Source organism: Muntiacus reevesi, chromosome 7, assembly GCF_963930625.1.
Source record: "Muntiacus reevesi chromosome 7, mMunRee1.1, whole genome shotgun sequence".
Lineage (NCBI taxonomy): Eukaryota > Metazoa > Chordata > Mammalia > Artiodactyla > Cervidae > Muntiacus > Muntiacus reevesi.
This window is the reverse complement of record NC_089255.1, coordinates 14,439,277-14,452,637: the sequence shown is the minus strand read 5'-3', so window position 1 is coordinate 14,452,637 and position 13,361 is coordinate 14,439,277. Positions and strand designations below refer to the sequence as shown.

Below are 13,361 nucleotides of genomic sequence, written 5' to 3'. Positions count from 1 at the left end.
TTGTCCATAATCTATGAAATACTACTGAGTTAGCATTATTTGAATAAGTTGGATTTTATGGTTTAAATAATCAATATATGTGTGGGTATGATTATAACAATTGCCAGATACATAACAACTGCATGATAGAAACTTTAGCATTTCAACAAAAAATCAGGGCAGAAGATATTTATTCACAAAGCAACAACAATGGCTTCTGTTAACAGTAAAGATCATTACTGTCATGAAGTCATAAAGGATAAAGGGAAAACATACACTGTAGCCAGAAAGCGAGTGTAGGACATAAACTCAGGATATGTTTTTGGTGACCAACTTTCCAACTTAGAATATCAACAGTGGGGGAGTTGTTTTAAATTTACAGTTATGTTAAAGAGCACTGGAGTTTTACAAATTGCTAATTTAGACATATTCTATGTTTCTCAACGAAACAGCAAATTGAAAATAAGTGTTTTCAACATGGTCAGTGATGTAGCTGAAGGAGGACTTTATAGTCTGAAATATTCTAAAATCTGTGAATTATCTGTGTACATCTTACACAGTTAAATTTCCACATAAGGATTTTGCCTTTAGTTGCCTTTAGACCATACCCTGCAGCTAAACCCTCATTTTACAGGATCACAGCAGCCACTTTGGAACATTCAGACACAGGGAAACTTAAAAAAAAAAATCAGACTTAACTATTGGATTACATAAAATTCCCTAGGTGAGATTTCATCCCAAGACCAATTTACACAGTCCTAGAGAGAGAGCTTAAATCATCTGAAACTATGCTGGCAAAGGACCATAATAAATATTAAATACCTCAAAACCTACCCTAAGATTTTACTTTTCCTCTCATGTATCAATTTCACTGTCCTCTTACTGAATGGTTTAAAAACAATCCAAAGGATATAACAGCAATTTACCAGTGCTAAAGTGCTTGGGAGGTTAAAGTGACAACAAAGGACGCAGAAACACAAAGCATCTTGAAGCAGGGTTTCAATTAAATGTGGAGGATTTACTAATACAGTATACCAAAAAAAAAAAAAAAAAAAAGAGTTACAAATTAATTTAATCTTCTGCCTATAGTTTGCAGCTGCACTCCAAAGTGTCTAGGGCTTAAGAACAAAGCCTTGAAGGGCCTCGGAGTGAGGAAAGCTTCAATTTTTAATGTATAACGCCATTAGCTGATAACTTGTGGAATCTGCAACCCCTGCGGAGGGGCATAAGTGCGAGTAACAGAGACTGATGAAGTGACATATTTGTTCACGTCTAGAACTATGAGGAAGAGGGTTATTACTAACACTATCAGGCCCAACAGAAATATGCCCTAACAACCTTTGGGACCCTCCACATTATCAGTTCTCACTACACCAAATATATTAAAATCAAAACCTAATTCCCTTTAATTAAAGACAATTAGTTTGTTTTACTATTATTGTTTTAACTTGTATGAGATTATAATACATTGCAAATTAAAGATGGAATAACAAATGGAATGAAAGCATCAAACTGTGAACACTTCTCCACCCATGTTTGGTGAAATGGACTTATGACTGGCATCTATTTCAGGAAATTCAAGAACAACCATCACTAAACATTGAAAAGTGGTGTAGAAACAATTCACCCTAAAAAGAACACAGTGGGACCATGCATATGCTTTCCCTATTCAATTTAAACCTTTCACATAATGCTTTCCTATCATTCCAAGGATTTCTTTAACACAAACAGAATTATGGCTCAATGGAGGCATAAGAAGCTTAATTAATTTGCCCAAGGTCATACTGGAGGTTGGTGGCAAAGCTTGTTAAATTACTGGGAATTCTGGACTCTACAGATGTTTTGGCAACGGCAAAGGTCCCTGATCGGCAAAGACCCTGTGAGACTCCCAGTGCAGTAGGTGAACCACAGCAAATAGCTCCTAACGCCTGTTCAAAAAGTGCCAAGTGCTCTGGAGGGCTCACAAAAAACGCTTCCTTTGTGTAGAAAGAGCCTAACTGTGAGGTTCCCATCAGGAGTGATTCTTAACATGTCCCAATAGTTTAAAAGGAATGACTCATCCTCACCAGAGCCCACTGATAAGAAAGTAAATTTGTTTTAACTTAAGGATCCCAAACACAGCAGCACGAAGAAATAAATCAAACATTTATCCATCATTCAGAAGGTCCTGCATTCTATTCCACTGATTACCAGTAATAATGGAGAAAAGATAGCATTACAAATAAATGTTTCTAATTCAGTGGATTTTTTTTTCTTTTTAAATTAGAAATGGGTTTATAACAGTGGACACTTAAATGGGGCCAGGGCAACAGTAATTCACAAGTACAATATCTTAATGCTGTTCCTTTAATTGCTTTATTTGTTTTACTGTAAAAAATGATTGCTTGCTGTAGTCTAACCATGAATGCTGAAAAGCATGATACATTGAGGTCTCAACCTGGGCAAACTGTACCTAAACTTACACTTTATTGCAGCTTAGTTCACAATCTTCACCTAATATAGGGTTATATCCCAGTGCAGCAGGAGGATAAATCATCCTGGAATATTACTCTGGCAAAGTTTAGCTGTGACTGCAGCATATGTGCTTTCGAGCCACTGAAGCAGAGGCCCATAAAATACACTAATTACTGGAAGTTATGGTCACTGAGTGATTGATAGCGCTCTGCAAGGCAACTTCCTCATTTTCAGCTCTTCTGACGGGGCTCATCCGCCACACAGCAATTATTAATTCATGACCCACCCCTCAGGCACTAGTACCTTTACTTCTAATTCTCCTGCTACCAAACTACTGCTGCAGCTGGACACTGTCTTTCTTCATTCTGATGGCTGGGTAAGGATGATAAAAGTAGATTTCATGCTAAATGCTATTGTTTTGAATCTTTAAATGTTCCTTGGTCTTTCTAACCTTGCTGTCCTAAAACACATAATTCTCCTCCTTCTCCCATAATACTACTTTACTTGTGTCATTTTCTTCCCTTTTCCTTTATAAAAAGTTTGTGTGTGTCTATGCATATATATGTATATGTGAATATGTGTGTGTGATATATACACACATATATAAACACACATACAATCCATCTGTCTATACTATACTATAGTAGACAAAAACTCTGCCTGACTAATTTTTTAGTTGAACACTGTGGTTTAAATGCAATATATAACTTCAACTAGGCTATAGTATATATGAGCCAGCAAATTGATTTTAAATAAAAGGCACCCCCCCCAAAAAACTTCCATTTAAACAGACCCACTTTGAAGCTCTGAAGACATTCTAATTGTTTCAAGTTGATTTCCATCAGTAGCTTCACTCAGAGCAATGCTAATTAAGATGTCTGAGTATATAACTGAATCTCTAAAACTCTTAAAAACAACTGTAAAGGTTTTTTTTGATGGCGTTCTGTGCATTGAGAAAAAATTCAGTGAGAGACTCTGAATTAAAGAGAGAGAAAGTTCAGTCATGATGGATGAAAGCAAACATTTTACTTTTCTAATAGTAAAACATGTTCTTCAAAATCTTGAAAGATTAAAAATGCAACAGTGAGGGTGGTTTTCCTGTGTGGAATCTGAGACAGGGTAACAGATGAATAGATGACTCTAAGCTACCTACCCTTTCAGAACTTGTTTCAAATTATTCCTCCTCTTCCACTGGGAGTTAGTCCCAGAAAATAATTTGGAGGACAAAATCCATACCCTCTCTGTCCATAGTATTCACTGGGCAGTGCATCGCATCCCATCTGGTAACACCTTCCTATATATCTAATGCCTGGTAAGTTTCACTTGTTTAAGGGCAAACTCTAAGTCACAAACTTTCATACATCCTCCATGACACCAGAAATAGTATTTTGCATTAGGCTAACCATGAGCACTTCGGAGAAGGCAACGGCAACCCACTCCGGTACTCTTGCCTGGAAAATCCCATGGACGGAGGAGCCTGGTAGGCTGCAGTCCATTGGGTCACGAAGAGTCGGACACGACTGAGCGACTTCCCTTTCACTTTCATGCACTGGAGAAGGAAATGGCAACCCACTCCAATATTCTTGCCTGGAGAATCCCAGGGACAGAGGAGCCTGGTGGGCTGCCGTCTATGGGGTCACACAGAGTCGGACATGACTGAAGCGACTTAGCAGCAGTAGCAGTAACCATGAGCATTTGCTGATTATGATAAGCCTCCTGACGGTGATGTCTCCTAGAGCTTAGTCAGCTTGGTGGTACATGGATGTTTCTACCATTAACACTACAATACTTTAATAAACATAGTATACAAACTTCTCAGTGTTAGTGGTCCATAGTTTTAACTGGGGCTTCCTCTAACACTGAGAAATTTGTATACTATGTTTATTAAAGTATTGTAGCATTAATGGTAAAAACAACCATGTTTTAACTGGCAAGGCACTCACACGTACATCACTGGTTAGAATAGTCATTTTCATATATTTTAGCATTATGATGAATTTAGTTGACTTATTTCTTATTAAAGACTAAAGGGTTACAAGAAGGAAAAAATATTAGAGTTAACTGCCTCCCAAAACATTTCATGTGCTTATGAATTCAACAACCATTCTCATCTTTACAGTAAGAATTAAGAAATGACACTTTTTCAGGCTGTTCAGCTAATGTGACCTGTGTCCTCTAACAGTAGGTAGCTTTAATCCTGATAACAGTCCCTAAGACCTCGCTTGGGTTGGGGTGTCCTCCACCTCTAAACTGCTCACTGGAGTCAGGTAGCTATGGGTACCCTGAGAAAACATCAGTGCTGGGGTACAGTCTGTGAAACTCAATCTAAGTCACATTTGTATTTCTAGGCATTTCAAAGAGTCAAAATCAGGAGATACACTCACATTGTGGCCTCTCTCTGTGTTGCTGCTCCTTGAGAAAGGGAGACAGGAGGCACGGAGGGGAGAGAGAGAGATGGAGTGGCCATCCCCACACCAAGAGTCCATGCACGCAAGTGAAGGCATCCTGAATTTTCCATTCTTAAGCACCACTGGACTGCACCCTCGTGAGAGGATGCTAGGATGCTGAGCCCTACTAGGATTCCTGACTCACAGAATCCTGAGAAAAAAATTAATGATTGTTATTTTAAGCTACTAATGTCGGGCAGTTTATTAACAGTAATAGATAACTGAAATGCCATCCTTGACATTGATGTCAGCTCTCCTGCTCGTCTGCCCGGTCATGCGGACTTTGCTTTTTACAAAGAATTTTATTTATTTATCCATCTTCGGCTGTGCTAGCCCTTTGTTGCTGCACACGCTTTTCTGTAGTTGAGCCAAGCGGAGGCTACTCTCTAGCTGCGGTGGCTTCTCTTGTTGCAGAGAGCGGGCTCTAGGGTACTCGGCTTTCCAAACTTAAGACTCGCAAGCTCTAGAGCACAGGCTCAATACTTGCGGCTCACAGGCCTAACTGCTCTGCTGCATATGGGACCCTCCCAGCTCAGGAATCGAACCCACGTCTCCTGCACTGGCAGGCAGACTCTCTACCACTGAGTCACCAGGGAAGCCCCCTATGAGTTTTTCCATTGCACTTTTACTGATCTTTTCCCCTCTGAGTCAAGGAGCTCCTAAGGACAAAGTTTTTCTATCCCTCCTGCTAACACAGGGCAGTACTACATGAATGTTTACTGATTAGATGGAACTCTTACCTACCCACTTCTACTTTATTTCAGCAGACATACTGGAGATTAGGTGAATTTTTGTGTTTCTTTTAAGAAAAATAAACTAGGCCTTGGTTTCTGAAAAATAACAGCAATCGTATTAATACATTTCAAAATACAATAAAGCTGAACCAACTATAGGGATAGTGTAGGTAGCAATCCTGTGAAAAGCAGTTGAGTCACAGTAAACCAGTCTTTCCCTTTTTCTAATTTCCTGCTCATTTACATTTACCATTTCTCACTCCTTTCTTCAAAACTACTGATCCACTTCTTTTCTACAGCTTAGTGGAAGAAGCAGACTTTCATCCAGAGTCAGGATGTTTAACTGCCGCTGCCTTGTCCAGTCACCTAGCCTCTCTGGAAAAGTCCTTTAATTTCTCTAGATCTCAGTTTCCTTATTTGCCAAGTAGGAACTTTGACGCTTACAGATCAAAGTTGGTGGAATGATCTTGGATACCTTAAATTGCTGATTTTTTTTGGTCACTTCCCGCCACAGTGGGAAGAAGCTTATATGAGATAATAAATATCAAATGGTTTTGTTAAGTGTTACATACACATAAAGTGCTGATATCCTTCCAGAATGACACTGAGCAAGAAGATGGCAACAGAGAGCAACAGAGGAACGCGCACTTGCCTTCACATCAGAGGTCCCAGCCGCAGGGCCTCTTCTGCACAGCCCTAGCTTTCACTATACCTGCAGGCGCAGTCCCTCCCTGGGATCCAGCGAGGATCCAAGCTCCCTCACTGATAGGAGGAGGGATCTGGCTTAACAAGTTCTCATGTCTCTCTTCTAAATAGTTAAAAGACACTTTGGTCTCTAAATACAAGAAAAGGTGTGTAAAAGATTTTTCTAAATAAATGCTAAAAAAAATTATTATTACTCAGGTCAGAATCAAAGCATGTAAAGCAGACTGGAGGATCTTTGAGAGGATTTTTAAGTCAATTCCAGGTCACTGGATTTGAGTATTGATAGAACTCAATGAGCAGTGATATCTCAAAGGTGGCAGCAGCAGTTCCTCAAATTATCACACTCTGAGAATTTTAGACTTGACACGTGTCAGTAGGACCCCGTCCGCTTCTTATCTTTTAGATCTCAACTCTAAAGTAACCCCACACTACTCAGTTACCCCTATTGTACGATGTTATTTCTGTCTAAAAAGTTACTACTGTCAAGCATAGTATTTATTTCTAATGTAGACTCTGTGAAAGCAGGGATTTGTCCCTTTCACTCTCAGCAATGCCCCAGTGACCATCACACTGCCTGCCACATAATGGCACTCAACAAAAATTTGCTAAGTGACTAAATGAATAAATGACTGCATCTTGTCTAACATTATACTTGGCTCTTCTACAGAATACTTCTTAAAAAAAAACAACCCAAACCTCAGACAAGTCTTCAGTCACTACTTAAATGTTTCTAGGGATGGGTCATTTTTTACTTCTAAAGGGATGGCAGCATTGTTGAATAGCAAGGGTGTAGGGATCTATCCATCAGAAATTTTTTTTTTGAAGATTATTTTTTTTGATGTGGACTATTTTTAAAGTCTTTACTGAATGTATTACAATATTGCTCCTGTTTTTTTGCTTGTTTTGGTTTCGTTTTCTGACCATAAGGCATGTGGGATCTCAGCTTGTGGGAGTTCAATATGTAGGATTATAATCATTCCCTCTACACTGGAAGGTGAAGTTAACCCCTGGACCGCCAGGAAAGTCCCAGGGAATTCTTCTTTAGACTGAATAGAAAACCATGGACTTTTTTTGTTGTTGTTAGCTTCAGAAAGTTCGGCCTGCCAGTCATAAAGCAGCAGATTGCCTATCCTCTACTGACAATTCTTCAAACACTGGAATATGAGTTGTTAAACGACTGCTTTGGCTTCTCTTTATTTCTTTATTTTTCATATCAAGACGTGATTCAAATGTTTTAAAAGTCCAAATTGTGTGTGCTTGTGTTTATATACGATTTGGACATGTGTGTTGAAAAAACTTTAAAAACAGCCTGAAATCCATCAAAATAACAAAATGCTTAGCTGGGATTGCTAGCACCTGTTCCATCTTGTTCTGTCAATCTCATGGTTGTTCACGACAGCTCTGAGCACAAAGCAAGCTCAACAATGCCTCATTCAGTGAGAAACACTTCACTTTGTCTGCCAGTTTCCCATCCACTACCGTCACTGACAACCTTGGAAAATGCACATTTAGGCATGGTAATCTGAGACAGCTGGATCCCTTCACAGACCCCGCAAAGGACTGAACCAGTCAATCCATCATCTGCCAAAGGTCACTTTAACAGCTTCTTTTTGCAATAAGTTATATAAAATTTCAGACCAAAAAAATGACAATAGAAAAAAATCAAGTTAAGACAGAATTACAGAAAGGGGAGTGCGAGTGGGGGCATGAGTGACAGAAACTGTTACATGCTCTTTTCCTCGATATTCTTCAATGGAAGGGAAAGAGGCCCATGACAAGAATTCCAGAACCACACTTCTACCCACTTTCCTATACAATCTCCCACTGAAATTTCCTTTGTCCTAGGACCCTTCAGCTTTAACCCTTCTGCTTTCTGATGGTTTTCAGCAGAAACTTCGATCAACAGGTAAGATACTTCACTCAATGGAGCAGCAGACAACATATTACAGTAAGAGTCAACGTCCACTCACGTTCTTGACAATGACTATAAAAAGGAAGAGGAGGAAAACCTGGTTATCTGTGGAGCACACCAAAGGCTAAGCTGCTATGGTTGAGAGAAGCTGACAGCAGCTGCTCAGAGGGCGTCCAGAGCCATCCGTCACCCCTCAGACCAGGTTCACAGTCACCGCGGGCTAGGAGAGCAAACAACGCTGCAGCTACAGACTGACCAGCAAAGTTACATTTCTGTTTTTGTTTGTTTGTTTGTTTTGAAAGCTGGGAAGAGGTAGGTTCTTCAGTATATTTAGAGGCAGGAGCTGAGTCTAGAGAACGCTCCATAATTCTTTTCACCTGGTAAACATTCACTGCCTAGATGTTATTTCAAAAGGAAGCTTACTTCTCAAAGTGCCTTCTTAAAAAATATATATGTTTATTATTATTGTTTATCACCTGTCTCCTAATTACAGTGTAGGTTCAATAAGGAAAGGGAACATGCCTGTTTTATTTATCAATGTATCCCCAGCACCCAGTAAAGTATTCGGCACATAAGAAGTTTTCAATAAAATTTATTAATGTTATATTAATATATAAAAATGTAAATTAATGTTATATTAATACAACATTAACACATTAATGTTATATTAATTACTGATTTATTAATGAATATTCATTAATGTTTATTAATACTAATGTTATCTTTGGTCCACAGATAAGAAGAGACTGATACTTGGAGTAACAAAATGACTTGGCCAAGATAACACTGATTATAAGCAGTGATGCCAGCATTTCTGGTTAATGCAAAATGTGAACTCTTAACAGTTCAAGAGTGAGGATGACAGCCTTAATATCTGAAAATATATCAGAGAAAGAAAACGACATACTCTTCACCACACTTTTCCAGAAACTTCTGTCAGCGGTATTGGGTGATCTGTGTCACTTTTTCAATACTTTTTATTTTCACTTCACATAGCTCAATATGCTTCATGTGTTTGCTCATAAACATAGAAAATCACAGTTCATTCTCTTGATATCTAATGAGACTTATCTGATATCCATTCAACAGTATGGATAAAGGCAAAATTTTAAAAATTAGATGTGTTAACAACTTTTCAGAACTCCACAAGACAAGGTAGTTACAATCAACTATTTGTACATTTTATGCTAAATTTCCCTTGGGAAAATTCTATTATAGATGTCTACAGAGAATTCAATAATTTACGATTTTCTGACAAAAATTCACTTTCTCTGGGTAAAAGCACTGATATATGTCATTTTTTTAAAAGTTAGGGCTTTTTTTTCCTCCTCTAGAAATATTAAGAAGAAGTCCATCTCAAATGACATATAAATATTTATTTCACATTATAAAATTAAAATCAAAACACTTATTTTGATGATTTTCTCTCCTTTGTTTTCTCTATTCCTTCTTCCTGAAACTTCTGTTTTTCATGTTAGATTGCCTAACCTGGTTCTCTAATTTTCAATTCTCTCTTATTTGTTGTTGTCATCTGAAAATTCCTTTGTTACTGCAGCCTGTTCTTTTTTCCCGGATGCCATAATTTCTCCTATCCCTCTGAGAGTATTATATAGTTCATTTGAATGTTTCTCCTCTGCAGTTTTTGAGTTCTCCAAATTTTTTCCTTTTTTAGTTATTTTAGGTCTCTGTTCTTACCTTAAAATCCTTCCTCAAATGTTTTGCTAAGAGTAAATTCTGAGTGAAACTCTGCACTTGTGTGTGGAGCCTGTAGGCTTAGGTAATGCCATTTAGCTGGACTGTTTCTACAGGAAACTCCCAGTGCCTGGATCTTTAAGACCTCTTGGTCACATTTTCCTCGAGAAGGTCTCTGCCAATATTCTACCTGAAAGGTGATCTTGGCTGCCAGTGTCCCAGAAACAGGGTGTAGTAGGACAGCTGCGAGTCTCCACATTTAGAATCTGAACTTTCATTTAACGCCTCTGTATCAGGAATGAGACTCGGCCTCCCACAGTACCAGGTATCACTTATTTTATTCTCAGAGAAATTCCTCTCCTTACTCCTCCCCTGACACACAAACTCCTCTTGTGTATTCGGGTTTAGGAGGGTGACCAAGTTAAGGAAAGAATCGCTGAGTCAGACAGCGTAACTGTTGGCAAACAGCTAACTGTTTCTCAGGCAGGCTAACTCTCTTCTCTGGCCTCACCTGCACTCAGTCTCAGACACCCGGCACCACCGACGTCCGAGGCTGCTCGGGGGTCTAAGGTAAACCAGGGCTTCTTTCTCCTTCGCTGCTGGCTTCAGGCCCCAGTCCTCAGGTCCGCTGCTTACTGTTGGCCGTCTGTCTGCTTTCCCACACCCAAAATGCGGTTGCTGTTGCCTCCTTTCCCTTTCTTCACGGTAATAAAGCTTTAAAAAATCTCTTTATGACCATTTTCAGTGGAGTTTGAGGTGAGAGTGGAAGATAATGCATGTGCCTCAATGCCAGGCTCCTCTGTCTATGGAATTCTCCAGGCAAGAATACTGGAGTGGGTAGCCCTTCTCTTCTCCAGGGCATCTTTCCGACCCAGGCATCGAACCTGGGTTTCCCACATTGCAGGCAGACTCTTTACCATCTGAACCACCAGGAAAGCCCTTAACCCTAGTTTGTAGGCTTTTTGAACCATATGTGAACATTTCAAAAGGTAATTCCTCTTAAAGAGAAGGGATAATGGCTTAATTTTCTCATTGTGACCTTTCCACAAGCTCTGAAATGGAGCTTCCATCTAAAGACCCCAAGAGATTAAGTGATTTACCCTAGGATCTGAGTTTATACTGGCTGAAGTGGAATTTGAATCCAGGTTTGATTCAAAACTCTTCTTCACACTCCAAACACTTGCGATCCATTCAGCAAATGTTTGTGAGTGCTTACGTTAAAGACTTCATCAAACTTTAACTCTGATCTTTATTTTCAGAAACTACTTTAAAATCATTACAAAAGTAAGAAAAAAATTGAGCCCCAAAGATTTCCTGAGTAATCACTAGGGCAGTGAAATTGTGCTAGAGAGGGCAGGAGATTATGGGAGAATCGGATTTAAATTCTGTCATAAGGATCTATGACATAGCAATAAATTAATATAATACAAAGTGAAAAATGCACATGCCACAAGGTAGATGTAGATGAAGGTCAGAAGAAGAAATTACTTTTAGCTGGAGAGATGAGTTGGTGTCATAAAGGATGGGTATTTAAATTGTATCTTGGGGAGAAGAAGAAAATGATACTCCACATAGAGTGAATGGTATAGTGCTCCCTGAATATATTTAACATGGTTAAAGAGATTTTGAAGCTCATAAGAAAAAGTCTAACTCTGTCAGAACAATACAACCCATCAAATCTTCAGAAGACGGTGCTACTTTGATGACAATGACCTCGTGTGACTCTCTGAATGTGCTCTTCACCTATCTAGAGACATTTTTCATCGGACGGACCTTGCTTTCATCATTTAACACATCATTCAGACCACTTCAGTAAAACAGTGATCATGCTGAAGAGGGGTCTCAGAGGACGGGATGACACTCCAATTAACCAAGCACACTGAGCCAGACTGCTCTGTGCTTTTGACTCAAGAGACTGCTGGAGAGAGGAGGTGAACAAAGGCAGAAAGAGCGAGGAGGACCCAAGTGAAAAGGGCAAGATGCAGGCGCTAAAGATGGGGCTTTCAGTTTGACTCCTACGGAAAAGCCTGTCAGATTATTCACCACCGACTTTAATAAGTTTATAATAACCCGCCAAAGAGAATCACAAACCAGAACATGTACTTGGATAGCATACTCAGTGAGAAAGAACCCTGACGACTGACCTGGTGCCTTTTTAGATGTGTGTGCATCGTCCTGGGCGCTAAAAATGCGACGATAGAGGAGGGCGTGTGCTGACTCATTTTTTTGACCCAATTAGGACCAGCTGAAAAATCCAGCTTTTCCAAATATGACTGCTTACTTCCCTCCTATAGATCTGTGTTGTGATTTGAGTGACACAAGAGTATGAATGGGGGGAGGGGGGTTCAGGGCCGGGAAAGCATATACACCCATGGCTGATTCATGTCAATGTACAACAAAAGCCACTACAATATTGTAAAGTAATCAGCCTCCAATTTAAATAAATAAATTAAGAAAAAAGAGTATGAATGGGGTAACTAATTAGTGAGAAACAACCGTGGGACTCTCAAGCCATTCGTTCCGTGGGAGAAGAGAGAAGCACCGCACAGCCTATGAAACTAAGAAACCCTGCCCTAAAACATCTTAGGTGCTCCCTACCCCTAGGAATGAAAACTACCAGTTTTTACTATGTACACACTCTTTTTCATTTTAAAGTGTAGCCCTAAAGTCTTTAAAGAGCAGCAAGAAGGGTAAACAGTCCTAAAAACCACCCAGTCAAGTGAATCGGTGGGATCTCTCTACGAGAGTCAAACAAATATTCTAGGTAGAGCAGGATTAATTTTCCTAGCTTGTCCTAGTTTAGACATTTTGTATACCTGTTAGTGGTCTCACTTCTTTTTTTTTTCATTTTCACACTGATTGTTGTCATAAAGGCTCAAGGAAGAAGTGCAATTAATTCCACGTGGGTTCTTTTCCCCATTATAAACCCCTTACATGGCAATGACCTTTATTTTGTTCTATAATTCACATGAAGAGAAATTTCAAGGCCTGAGTTGAAAACCATAAACAAAAAACACAGAAAGGGGCTGAAATCTTCATAGCTTAGTAAAACCACCATGCTTAGTCAAGCTGAATAATCTCAATTTTTCCCTTCTTAAGGATAATTTCCATCCTTTATCTTATTTCAGCCAACTCCAAATACTATATATAACTAACAAAATCCTGGAGAAGACCCATTTTAGCTCACAGAAAGAGGGATACTGAACTGAGAGAAGATGGGGGCAGTGTTGCTGCTGGATAAAAGATAGTCTGATATTAAAGATTCTGTGCTTAAGGCACAAATGTACCTGTGACTTTTTAAATGGCACATTTTAGCGGCATGTAGCATCATCTTTTATGGAAGAGTGTGGCGAGAGGCCTTGTTATGACTCCCCATGGGGACTGGGACAGCACATTAACACGGGAAGGGCAGGATGAAGAAGGCAGGCAAAGGGGCAC

At 39.4% G+C, this 13,361-nt stretch overlaps 1 protein-coding gene across 3 annotated transcripts in view; it reads right to left on the bottom strand.

The window, feature by feature from the left end:
• The window catches only part of MAP2K5 (mitogen-activated protein kinase kinase 5), a 261,148-nt gene that overhangs the window by 87,816 nt on the left and 159,971 nt on the right, over positions 1 to 13,361 (bottom strand). The window lies entirely within an intron of this gene.